The sequence below is a fragment of the Passer domesticus genome, chromosome Z (genome assembly GCF_036417665.1).
Source record: "Passer domesticus isolate bPasDom1 chromosome Z, bPasDom1.hap1, whole genome shotgun sequence".
Classification (NCBI taxonomy): Eukaryota; Metazoa; Chordata; class Aves; order Passeriformes; family Passeridae; genus Passer; species Passer domesticus.
The window spans coordinates 51,487,628-51,501,056 of NC_087512.1; the positions used below are offsets into that span (position 1 = coordinate 51,487,628).

Below are 13,429 nucleotides of genomic sequence, written 5' to 3' on the forward strand. Positions count from 1 at the left end.
CTCTGGTGACAGATATTGAAGGGATCCTTATGTTTAATAGTAATGCTGGCTCTCATCCATTTCTTGCTAGCTGTGAAATTCACTGCATCTCAGCTGTAAATTCCATGACTGCTATAAGCTACAAGTACTTCTCAGAGTTACTAATCACTTAAATACCATGCTGCTGTTCCCTGTGCTTTTCACATTAAAGCAGGACTAAAGTAAGCTGGAAATAAACAAAGCAGTCTCCCGTTATTAAAAAGACTGTGAAGAAAATAAGACTGTTAAATCAGTGAGAAACCTCATTTCTGAAAATGCAATATGTGCAACTCATGCCTGTGATAGAGCCATTTATTGTTCAAACTCCCTTTCATCGAGGGAAAATCGCATTATATGGCAATCTGTGTGCCATCAGAATATATTGCTGTGAGTAATGGCATGTGTATCGCTATGTGTATTGTACCACAGGGTTTTGGGTCACTCTGTACTATTCTACCCCCTCCTGATGAAAAAAAGCCCCTCGATAAAATATGCCAGTGGGCCAGATTGAATTGTGTTCTGCATGTGACCCCCAAAGGAAAGAAGGTCATGGGGCCGTTCAAGCTTCATTTCTGCACCTTTTAATGAGATTCTGAAAGGGCTGGGGAGGAGGGAAAGACCATTTGTCACTTTGGAAACAAAGGAAGAGGCAGCAGAAACAGAATCTGAATGCAAATGAGACATTTTCCCACTTGGGACAAGCTGATTTCCATATTAACTATTTTTTCTGTATTTGTCCAAATACATTTCCTTTGTTATTTGGTATTCAGAAGCCAAATGATGGTAGTAAGTCAAATATACACATTTTCTAAGGAAATACTGGTTTAATTATTTTTCACAGCATTTTGACAGTCATATCTTTAAACAAAACTGAAATCTGTCAGACCTGATGACCTGTGCTCAGTGTGTGCTTTGTCTCTTACTTTGTCATCACATGGTGAAGAAAGGCAGATGAGGTGAGAAGAAAATATAAAAGTATTTTTAAAAATCCCTTTTATGTCACTGAAATTAGGCACATATTCTGGGATGTAGGTAATACACATTATTCACAAAAAGAACTTAAAAAATAAGGAAACCTAAGCATGTAGATAAGTTTCAGATCCTTTTAAAAGTGCAACTTTCTGAACTATACTGAGGAATTTCTGAGCATTGCTGGTGATCAATCATTTGTTGATTCCAGAGGAATCTGGGGAAAAAGAGGGGGAATGTTATCCATTATAAATACTTGATGGGAGGGAGTAAAGAAGTTGCTATCACATTCTGTGGTGAAAGGTAAGAGCCAGCAAGCACCAAAACATGTACAAGAAAATCCACTTAAACAGAAGGGGAAACGTGTTTTATTAGGAAACTGGTTAAACACTAAAGCAGTGCCAGAGAGTTTGTGGAGCCTCCATCCTTGGAGGCAATCAAGCCATGACTGAGTGTGGTCCTGGGTAACCTGCTTTAGCCAGCCAGTGTCTGTGCAAGACTTTGGACTCGATGACCTCCAGAGGTGCTTTCCAATAACTGAGATTTTGTGTGATTCTGTGTTCAATTCAAGCCACCCTTTCAGAGCCGTGTCTTTATCCCTGTCATGTGGCAAGGAGATCCTTGTGCCAGCAAGGGCCTGTCTTTCCCATCACTTTCCCCATTCCTGCTTGGTGTAGTGTTCTCCAAGTGTTGAGCAATCCTCAGCCAAGGCAGAGCCATCTAAACAGGACCTTTGCTTGACTGATGTACCAGGACCTATATAAAGTATGCTGATTTATCCATCTCTTGTTAAAATCTGTTTTCTTTTAATCTCAGTTTTGGGTCTGGCCTTTGCCCTCCAAAACAGGGGCTAGAGGGATCAGGCATCATCAGAGTGTCCACAGCAATCAGAACTGCAACCCAGAACTCTCCTGTCCTCAGAAATGAGAAGCGGAGCTAGCAGCAATAAGATTAATGTTTGGCACTTGGCTTACACCTTCCCTGCTGTTAGGTCTTCTGAATCACCTCAAGAGAGGTTGTGAAGTCCTCCACAACCCTCCCCCTCTCCCCTGGCACCATCTTCATTTACTGTTGTCAGATTTTTCCAGTCACAAATGATAAAGAGTTATAGAACTATATGAACAGACAGATTGTCTTCTCAGTCATGCAAATATTGACATTGTTTTCATTCCCCTTCAGCTTCTAGATCTGTGGATTTGTCCTTATCCTTAGCAATTAAAACACCTTTCCTGAGGCAAACAAAAGGAAATAATACAATAATAAAATGGGTGCTTGCATCTGCCTGATGTTATCTTGACACCAGATGATGGCAGATACATTAAACAATAAAAGACCTTCATTGAAATACAGAGTTGGAGGGAAGGAAGCAGTTCAAAAGAGAAAAAACAATCTCTTTTCTCACTGTGGTTTGATAATAATTATAGCAAAATTAATTACTCACCCTTCACAGGAGCTGAGCAATTATACCACTTAGATCTTCCAAGTCCTATATGTTTATTTATTGCTGAATTAATTAAATACAGATGGTTTATGACTTTGTTACCTTAGTGCAGTCACATTAAAAAGAAATCTTACTGGCACACAAATGAAACACCTGGAAATTTTGGACATGACTGTTGTGTTCACCACTAACCATCACTATCCAAGCTCTCCTCTGTTCTCCCTGGATGACGCATTTCAGGCTAACAGTGGGGGAAAATGTTGTCTATCTACCTTTTACTCTGTGCTAAAAATACTTGCAAAGCATCAGTGTGGTAAAGCAGCCTGAGACAACTCCAGTGCTGCAATGATTTCTGGCATTAACTCCCTGTCTGGAGATAAATCGTGACATTAGGAGAAATACTGCAGGGACTACACAAGTCTGGCAGCACCAAAAGAGACAAGACTTGATCATGCTGGATGCAGAGCACCATTGCACAAGGAGATTCTGGTATGAGTAAACTGAGGGATGAAGCTGCCAAGTTTTCCAGGTGGTATTGGCAGCTTAATCTGTCATGAGTTAGACAAGACATTGAGAAGGCATGATAGACAGCAGCAGGCACTGAAATCTCAGAGGTAAGCTACAATCTGCTTGGTTTTCAGAGAAGGGTGACACCCACAGACCTTAAAAAGGAAAACAACTACTGCAAACATGAATGGGTTACAAGACTCATTAATATTCTCATTTTCCCCACACTGCAAAATTATCTCTGCAATTGAAATACTGCAAAACAATTTTTAAAAATTCAAGGATGCTGATCAGTTTCTGCCTGACAGTTCCCCTTGATCAATTTTCTTTTTAATTAGGAACAGCTATACCTCCTGTATTTCATCTCCTACCTGCATATTCACAAAGTATGTTTCATAAAATTAATAGGAAATTACAGCAATCCAACATTTCAAGAGATGCTGTCTCTACCATTCCGAGAAGGGCTGCTTAATAGATTTGTCTTAGAAGCCATTGATCAGGAGGGGGTTTGTGCTGAGGCAGCATCTCTGTTTCATAAAAATGGAGCAAGCCCTTCTGGGTCTCTTAAAAGCAAGCATGCTCAGCCAGGCTTTAATTACCTCTGATAAGCTCTTTAGCAAACTGCGAGATTTTTTAAATCTCTATCTGAGGGACTCGGAAGATTATGGTCTTTGCTAATAACAGGTATTAGTGCATGGTAAGGGGAGAGCAGTGCTTTTCTATTTTAAATTTTCAGACTATTGTCATAATTACAAAAGCTCAGGCACACTGTAATAGACATGCACAGTGCTCTCAAGAAAGCAGAGAAAACGAAAAATTAAATCTGCTCTTCTGCTTTCCCCTGTTAGGGTAGAGAGCCACATGAGGTGATATTTGCTAGAGAGTTTCCAGCTCTCAGATATTCCAGTCCATACAGACAGACACTCACATATCTGTGTGGCTGATATCAGTGGATTTTAAAGTGCATCAGTGCCTAATTTTTTTATCAATATGCAAGTATTTTGCATGCAGCAAAGCTGTAAAAGCTGAATGTGAGGCCCTAAGAACCTGAGAAATGTCTGGCTTAGGGTTGCCCCATTAGCAACAGCTGTTAGCTCTGATAACCGTGGCTCATGGACAGTTTCTGGGGTATTTCGACCCAGAAACAGGTAAAGGTTTCTGCTGGGCCTCACACACTTCTCCTTCCTTGCCTGCCCCTGTAATCCTGCCATCCTCTGACAGGGGCATAGTGTAGGTGCAGGAAAGGACTGCACCAGCTGGTGTTTTGGTAGAATCACCACATGGAATCCATCCTCTCAAATCAAGCCTGTAATTATGTTTTCTTTATAGAATAATGGAATCACAAAATCATTTAAGTTGGAAAAGACCCTTAGGATCATCCAGTCCAACTGTTAACCCTGTGCTCCAAAGCCTGCCATTAAACTATGTCCCTAAATGCTACAACTGCACATCTTTTAAAGATCCCTGTTAAAGATTTTTTGGACTCAACTTTCTAAAGCCTTGGTTGGTCTCCGCTAACACTGTCAGAGCTCCTTTTATCTCTTCAAAATTTACTGTCACCCCCGGACTCCAAAGGCAGTCCTTCAATGACTGATTTGTTTGCTTCTTGATTAAGGTACCACTCCTCTGTCAGATGTCATAAGCTTTTCATCCCTTTGTGTTTTTACCATCCATCTTTCTCCTGTCTGTAGTCTGGATTTCTAGATTTTTCTATTGGCAGGTTTATATTCACACAAAGAGATGTATCTTATTCTGTTCTCTGAGGATTGAGAAGTCATTAGCCCATGTCTGTGTGTCTCATGCATCTATACCTGAGTGCATATAGACTTTCAGATGCCAAATCCTTTAAAGACTATAATTTTCTACTGGCAGTAAAGTACATTTTAAATTTCTGTTTCATGTTTCATATACAGATGTCCTGAATTCTTTTTGTGATTAATATGGCTTAATTTTTCAACTAGTTAGGTCTCTAATTTACTTATGCAATTTTAGCTAGAGCTCAATTTTCTTTCTTCATACTAGTAAAAAATCAGAAAATAACAGTATTTTTGAAATAATTTGCATTGGGCTATCTTTTTGGGGTGTCCATCTGGGAATGTGCAAGTTTGTTCAGAAGAAATTCTTTTTTTGTCATTTAATATCTTGGCATCTCAGTTTGCTAAAGCCACACAACACAGTTAACACCTTTCAGTACCATTAAACCCCTGAGATTACTGCCAAAAGGCATCATTTTGCCTCCAAAAGGCATTCAAGGGTACTGGTTTCTGGGGAAGAAATCATTAAACAATGAGTCAGACTGTGTATTTGTTTGTTGCTTCTATTTCTCTAGTTCTCTTCCAGCTTTGTCCAGCATAAAATTCTCCAGAGGCTGCCCCAAGATGTTATTGAAAATACACTTTCAGTAGCACTGACTCTGCCTGCTGGAGCAGCTAAGGTGACTGGACATGAGGTACATGAAAAAGAGCAACAATTATGAATTCATTATCCTTCTACAGTCACATACACAGTGATAATGCAGAATAAAAATTGATGTTATTCAGCTTTCTGGATCACTTGAGAAGACATGGATCCTTCCCTTTTAAACAAAGAAACACCAATGCGTGTCCTTGAGCAGACTATTTATCACTTTCAGCAAAAGCTTGAATTCACTGAAATTTTTGCAGGATATTTCTCAACTTTGGCCCCTTTTAGAATATAAAATCTATCTTTTCCATCTACTCAGGTGTGAGAATTTACCATGGCCTAAAGAGAAGTTTAAACAATACCTGTCCTGAGCTTAATTACTTGTTTTCTGCCAACAGTTGCAGACAGACCCCTTCAGATCACTTGAAAAGAAAGAAGGTAATTTTTGGATAAATGAAGAGTACCTCCTTCCTGTTGTCTTAACCTCAAGACATATATGACACTGTCTGCACCCAGCTGTAAGATGGACACTTTGCAAATCAAAAGAACTTTAGATAGGCAGAACAGAACTCCTGGTTGTGTTTTACCATTTGCATACCTAGCAAGAAAGAATTTATATTTATTTATACCCTTTGGGCACTATTTTATCTCTCCTGTAAGTACACTAAGACCTTGGAATCAGAAACCACTTGAGTAAATGCAACCATCCATTTACTAAGATGAGATGCTGTTTGATTTTGTACTCACATGCTGTCTTACATTAGTGCTTTTTGTTCAGAACTAGGGGATGTATCAAATTATTAATAATATAAAATCAAAAATATTAACTCTAAGGCTTAAATGCTGGACAAAAGACAACCTGAAAATATATTTCTATAGCTGACTACAATGAGGCTCAGAAAATTTTAAAGAGAATGAGTATTTTGTTTAGGCTTTCTTGAAATTTGTTTTTAAAGCACCATACGAAAATCATCTGTAACAAGCAATTTCAGAGGCAGCTTCTGAAGTAGTCCAGCTGACATAAGTAAAACAAGCACAGATTTTATTCTATGAGCACTCAAGTACTGAAGGGAAGTGCTAGCTTTAAATACATTCAGAGCACTTCTGTGATTATTTTCATACAGGCTTTAAAAGCCAGGCTGCATAGCCTGTAAGTTTCACTGGTAGGTAAAAGTGGATTCCAAAGAGGAAATTCTTTTCACAGATTCACACTTTCACAGAATCACAAGGCTGGAAGAGACCTTAAACATCATTGAGTCCAACCCATGCCTTAACACCTCAACTAAACCACAATACCAAATATCACATTCAGTCTGTTTTTAAACACATCTAGTTATGATCCAGACTCCACCTCCTCCCCAGGCCAGACCATTCCAGAACTTTATCACCCTTGCTTTAAAATCTTCGTAATATCTAACCTACATTTCTCTTGACACAACTTGAGACTGTGACCTCTCATTCTGTCAGTTGCTGCCTGATGAAAGAGACCAACCCCCCCCTGACTACAACCACCTTTCAGGAATTGTAGAGAGTGATAAGGTCACCCCTGAGTCTCCTTTTCCCCTTGCTGAACAGCCCCAGCTCCCTCAGTAGTTCCTGACAGGGCTTCTGTTCCAAACCCCTCACCAGCCTCGTTGCCTCCTCTGGACACGCTCAGAACCACAGCTGATGGTTTCAGAATAAAAGCTGTCTTCAGAGTAAAAAATGCCATTTTTATATTGGAGAATGTTTTCTTAAAGAAGAGGATACAGGCACCAAACTCCCATGAGAATCACACTTGACTGTCTACCACCTGACTGTGCCAAAACTGTCTTTTCCAAACTCAGAAACTGCAGAGCAGGAGGAAGCAGAGAGTGACTTCAGGCCCTGGTGCTTGCTAATATCACCCATCATCTGTTTCCTCAGCAGCCTTGAGCTGTGAGACATCTCTTGGTATGAGCAGCATATCTGGGCACAGTTTTGGGTTCACCTGGCAGCCAGAGCAGAAAAGAATTACATATATATATATATATCTATATATATATATCTATGTATAATGTTCATCTATATATCCATACATAAATCCTTTCTCCTGAAGGAGGGAGTTTCTCAGCTATACATCAGTTTTAGAAAGACACTGAACTTTGAAGCTATAAAACAAAACAGACCCCAAAGCACAGCATGTTATAAATTATTTTCTCTTTTTTTACAAGTGGATGACAAGTTGTATGACTCACTTGATATGGTGCGATGTTCAATCAGTCAATATTCTTATATTCAAAAGTAAATGCAGGAGTCCTGAGGTGTTCTTTGGAAAGTTAACCTTGTTAACCTGCCTGCCAAGTGCTCATCCAGCCACACTCTGATTCCCCCTCCTTAAAGAAAAAGAAGAGAAAATAAGAGCAAATAGCTCAAGGAAATCACTTACTACTTACTGTCAAAGACAAAGAAAATTTGATTTAGAGACAGTTAATTTATTGCCAAGCAAAACAGGTTTTGATGGTGACAAATTTAGTCAATTTAAATAGTGTATTAATCTATTAGGTTCTTCAGAATAATACCCCTCTTTCTGGTGGCTGCTCTATGTTGGAAGAAAATAGAAATAGAATAGAATAGAATAGAATAGAATAGAATAGAATAGAATAGAATAGAATAGAATAGAATAGAATAGAATAGAATAGAATAGAATAGAATAGAATAGAATAGAATGAAAATTAGTTATTTGCACTGACAGGGAAAACCTGACCAAACATGACTAACTTTGTCATGGATTCACACTGAACACCTGGACGTGTAAATATCTTCCCATTTAACTGTAAGTAGCTGCACTTGTGATGCCATTACTACTCTGGTCTGATAGGAAGGAAGAAAAACGAGAGAAAGAAGGCAAAGAAAGAAAAAATGGTCTGAAGGAAGAGACAGAAACTCCATATGCAGCTCACGTGAAAACTTCTGGAAAACAAGGTTTTCCAGAAGTTTTTTTTTTAGTGAAAATATCTGTAAATAGTTTTATCTGTAAAGTTTAAAAAAATTATTTGCACTTCAATAACTGTCCTCAGAAAATTAGACTGTCTGAGTCCTCCCACAGGGAAAAAAATCCCAAACCAAACCAAAAAAATGTGCCCCAAAGGAGCACAAAAAACCAACCAACCAACCAACCAACCAACCAACCAACCAACCCCACAGACCAGAACAAAAAGAAGCCAGACCAAAACCCAAAGTACAGTCTTTCACCTTGCTGATCCTCTGTAGGCCATGGCAAATGCAAAGCATGCCTAGGCTATTAATGACTTGCATCTAGCCTGTGCAGTTTATTGTCTCCTCAGTCATGCAACAGAATGATGTACTGGCACAGAAGCAAAGCTTTCAGCTCAGTGTCCACAACATTCCTGCTCTAGGGCATTGCAGCAGGGGCTGGGGCTGGGACTGGGGCTGGGGCTGGTTCAGCCTGCAGCAGAATTGGCCTTGGGACACCCAACGGCACCCCTGTGTCTGTGGGGGAGGGATTGGGTGGCCAGGGTTTTGCTGGAAACACCTGGTGGGAGTCTCAGGTAAAACATCAGCTGTGTGCTGAGGAGCTGGTGTGTTCTCTCCTATGGATTCAGACTCTTTAATCCACATCAAATGGAAGTATTTCTAAGAATGTCCTAACACTGCCTCTCCAAAATCTGCTTATATTTTTATTAAGTTCAGTCTCACATTTTTTTGCAGAATGTCATCTAAGGTCCTTTCTCCAAAGAGAAAATAACAGGGCTTATGTTTGTTGTGTGGTCATGCCTATACAGGGCAGGAAGGTGGTGCACTAATTTGCTTTGAGGTTGAGACTAGATTAATGCAGTTCCCCACAAAAGAACTTAGAGCAGCATGCAAATGGCAGCACTACTCTGAAACAAAAAACCTGATGTCTGACACCAGCCAGTAAAACTTTCCAGAAAGCATGAAAGAACAAACTGATATTTACAGTGAGATTCCTTCCCAAGTCCACAGTACTTTGTAGCTGAAAGGTTTCTTAAGCAAAAAAAGGTCTTCATAGTGAAAGAACACAAGGAGAGTGGGATTTATTCTCCCGACTGCTGTTAATCTGCCTTTTGAACTTCTGTAAACTTGGTCCACGTAGTCTTTAGCATCATTTCTCAGTCTTCTAGGAATCCTGGGTACAACATGTAGATCAGTAGACTGGAATAGGACTAGGAGCTCTCTTTCTCATTTAGCTATTCCTAGAGTAATTTCATATTTCCTCACCTCAGTTTCTTCATAACTAAAATGAATGTAAACACAATGTTCATCAAAAATGCAGCTTGATGATAAAGCTGATGTGAAAGCATGGTAAATTCTAGGTATTGCAAAGGGAGAACTTTACAGGAGCTCATAGTGGGTGAATGGGGTCAAGGAAGTGAATTTGTAAGCAGAAAGAGGAATTTACTTAAACTGCAAAGCTGTGGAAGCACCTGACAGGTGAACTTCTTTCTCAGTATCAGGTTTGCATTCTAGATTGCTAAAATCTGACACCACATATCTCCATGAAGACAGGAAAAATCTGAAGATGGGTTAAAGGGGCCATTTTTTCATTGGATAATGGATATTTGGCTAAACACTGCTATCAGCACTTCGATTTGAAAAGAAGCATGTATCTCAACAAATTTTGAGATGTTTGGGAGTTTTTAGAATCCTTATCTTTTTACCCCAAGAAAAAGAAATATAGTGGGAACAAAATCGTTGTGATGAAGGGAGTTTTGGATAATTGATGTGGTTGAACCCCAGTCAGCAGCTCAGCCCCACACGGCTGCTTGCTCAATCCCAGGGGGATGGGAGAGGGAATTGGAAGGGTTAAAGTGGGAAAACTTGTGGGTTGAGATAAAGACAGTCCAATAGGCAAAGCCACACACAATTTGAGGTATTCTAGTATAACCTTGTGAATAAGATGCCACTGATTCAGCTTACTCACTGGTGTGAGAAACAGAAAAGATCTTGACTCTGTGCAAGTTCTGCATCTCTGTATTACAAACCCTATGAACAGCAAAAATGCAAAGCAAGACCCCATATCACCCACTTTGAAGAAAATTAGTTTTGTTCTAGTCAAACCCAGTACAAAAGTGTTTGTGCCAGCAAAGTATGCTTCATTTTACATCAAGATTGCTCAATGACATTTGAAATATTTGTAGAAATAATAAAAGAAATGTTTAATAACTCTTTGATCATTTAAGCAACTCTGTTATGAGCTTGATTACACAGGAATCAGTAAAACTCAGCTTGGGAAATGCCTTAAATTGGCCATTTGCTTCGAATTTCTGCCACTGTATTTAGTGAAATGGTGGAATTAGAATGGACTCCTTCCAATACAAAACGTTTGCTTCATTAAAATCATTAAAGTCCATTGACACATTTGCACATCTCATAGCACATGCTTCTCATTCCAGCTGTGCAGGTTAATAGCTTGGGGTATTTCCTGGCCTACTTAGGCTTACTTTTGTATATAAGTCTAGTTCTGAACTTTGTTTAAAAAAATGTATCAGACTTTTGTGTGCCTCAAGTTGCAATGGACACTTTAACAATTGGAAAGTGACTTGCAAGGAGAGACTTGTCTTTCAAGGGCTGTGCAGCTTGCTGGAAGCTATTGGATTTTCTTGGTAACACCTGAGGAATGCATTGCAGACTCAATCCCAGGCATATTGGCCAGAGGCTTCATCTTCTTGGATAATTTGCCTTCCCAAACCCAGCTTGATGTCCATTGATATCAAAGGCATCTTCATTTCACTGACACTGTGACATCACTGTGGTAGCAAAGATTACTGTCACTGCAGGTTGTACACCCAGCAAAGGCTTGGATTCTGTGTTCCATGCAGAGCTGGTTGTTGGTTTGTTTTTTTTCCCTAAGCTGTTTTCTCCAGCAGAATCTCTCTGGCAGAAGTGTTTACCAAGGCCCAAAGAAGCAAACAATGAAACAAACCCCAGGTTCTGCTTTGCTGTTGTTGCTGTAGGTGGATAGTATAAATTTGGTAGCATCACAGAGAGTAGCAGAGCTCTGGAATAAAGAGCTGTTCTTGTTTCCTTCTCCATGATGATATTATTGATATATCACATTTCAATGTTTGGTAATGGGAATATCAACACCAGGTACATGGCTTTTAGTCAGAGAAATGAGAGTCCAGGTATTGTGGACTACAGCCTGGTCATCATTTTGCTTTATTTGCTTGCTGCTTCTGTATTTTTAAAAGTTGAGCGGTCACTGTCAGCTGGCTGACCCTGAAACTGATTGAAGTAATGAAAGCTGGCATCAAATTCTACCATAAACAGAGGTGTAAGCTGCATGATGTTTATGCTGTTAACTCTACTAGTGACTGTAGCTCAAAAAACCCAGATGCTCAGTGTCACAAGAATCTCACTACCATCAGCTGAGGGCCTTGAAAAATTATTTTCTTAGGACTCTGTCAAAAACTGGCAGTGTAATCACATAGTAATGAAAGCCTTATGGAAATAAAATATTTCTTGTGAATGAATGATTGAAAAATAGACCAGCTTTTTTTTTTTTTTTTTTTTTTTTGAGTGTCAAATTTGGTGATAGAACAATTTTCTATTTCAAATGGTCTGGACAAAACACCTGGGTGGCCCTGCCTCAGTTTCCCTTCATCTACTTTCCTCGTGGTAACCCATTTGGTTTCCTGCTTTATTGACTTTCCTTCCTGCTTGGTCTAATGATAGGATATTATTTATGTAAACAGACTCATGTATTTATCTCTGTCTCAATTGGAGTATGTTGTAAAATAAGAGGGCTGAAAATCACCTGTCCCCTCTCCCACTAGCCTTTTATGTCAAGTTGTAAATTCTTGTAACTCATGGTGTGTTTACCTCCCTGTTTCCCAATGCCATTCACTCTCTTATTCAAATTTTCTCTACTTGCACAATCATTTAAGATAAAACTAGTTGAAACTTTATATTACTAAGACACAAGTGTGAGTGGCAGGGAAGGTCATTTGGCCCAAAGCACAGTGTCTAGGTGTGTACAGCCCCTTCCTTTTGGGGGAGACTGTGAGATGGGAGTGTGTACAGTGTCTCCCATGAACTGGGGTGCATGCATCTGACTGTGCCTGTGTCTTAGGGATCCTCACACTCGTCACAGAGAATTCCCCCCACATTTAGTAGTCACGCCAAATTTTCTTAGTGTCTTAACCTGCTCTTCTTCACTGTCTTCCCTGAAGGCAGTAGGCATTTGAAGTGATCAAGGAATGCAGAAACACCCCCAAAACACAAGCTCCCCAAGTATATCCAAGGTCTTGATTAACTATTTTATTATTGAAATTATAATTTCAAACTTCTGTAATATGCTTTTTGCAGTGCTTAGCAATAATTCATTTGGATACTCACAGTATTGAGGATGTCACGCTGAAAAAATTAAAGTGTTGAAACAGCAAATTTACAGAGGCTTCTTAATCATTTGGGCTAACATCCCAGAAAAGGGGTCACATGGGAAAAACAAGTCCATGGACACGCTTCCTTATACCCCACCATGACAGTAACTCCTAAACTGCAGCTGTGTCAATAATGTCAAAGGATAGAAAACCAGAGTATGGAAACAGCAGCTAAATAAATTTTTCTTTATATATTTATTACTCTTGAGATACTCAAGATTCTCATACTGTAACCAGGAGAAAATTGCCACTCTCATGAGATGCAAAATGTTCTTTTGTATTTGCTTGTGTGTCCATTTGAGGAAGAAGCAAAGAATGCTCTACAATACTTTTTTGAGTCAATTTATAGCACTTGCTTTGAAAAGAGATGGATGTCTGCATATTGAGCAGTGATTGCTTGCATACCCTTTATATTTTAACAGAATCAATGAACACTGGACTTCCCAATGATTCAAATGACATGGGAATTCCTTTAGTGCATCCAAGAGCTTAAAATTGCCTCAACTTTAATCACAGAGTCTTTCATAATACTGCACCTCTCTTTTCAGCATTTATGTTGAAATGTCAAGATAGAGGTTTTTCAGTGCTAAGCTTTCTGGATTTCTCTTGCTTTGCTTCCTTTCAGTGGAGGCAGGAACACATAATCCTTGAGCTCCCTTGAAAAACCAGGAGCTGTCAGATTTTCAGCATCCTCCTTGAGTTATGA

The 13,429-nt window shown here is 39.4% G+C and overlaps 1 long non-coding RNA gene across 1 annotated transcript in view; it reads right to left on the reverse strand.

Moving 5' to 3' along the window:
• LOC135289727 (uncharacterized) overlaps positions 1-11,824 on the reverse strand; it is a 33,154-nt gene extending 21,330 nt beyond the window's left edge. Inside the window, exons 1-3 of the long non-coding RNA XR_010352450.1 lie at positions 10,952-11,824; positions 9,279-9,467; positions 7,555-7,692 (exon numbers count right to left, since the gene is read on the reverse strand). This is a non-coding gene — a long non-coding RNA (uncharacterized LOC135289727). The remainder of the gene's footprint in view (positions 1-7,554; positions 7,693-9,278; positions 9,468-10,951) is intronic.
• Positions 11,825-13,429: the final 1,605 nt, after the last annotated feature.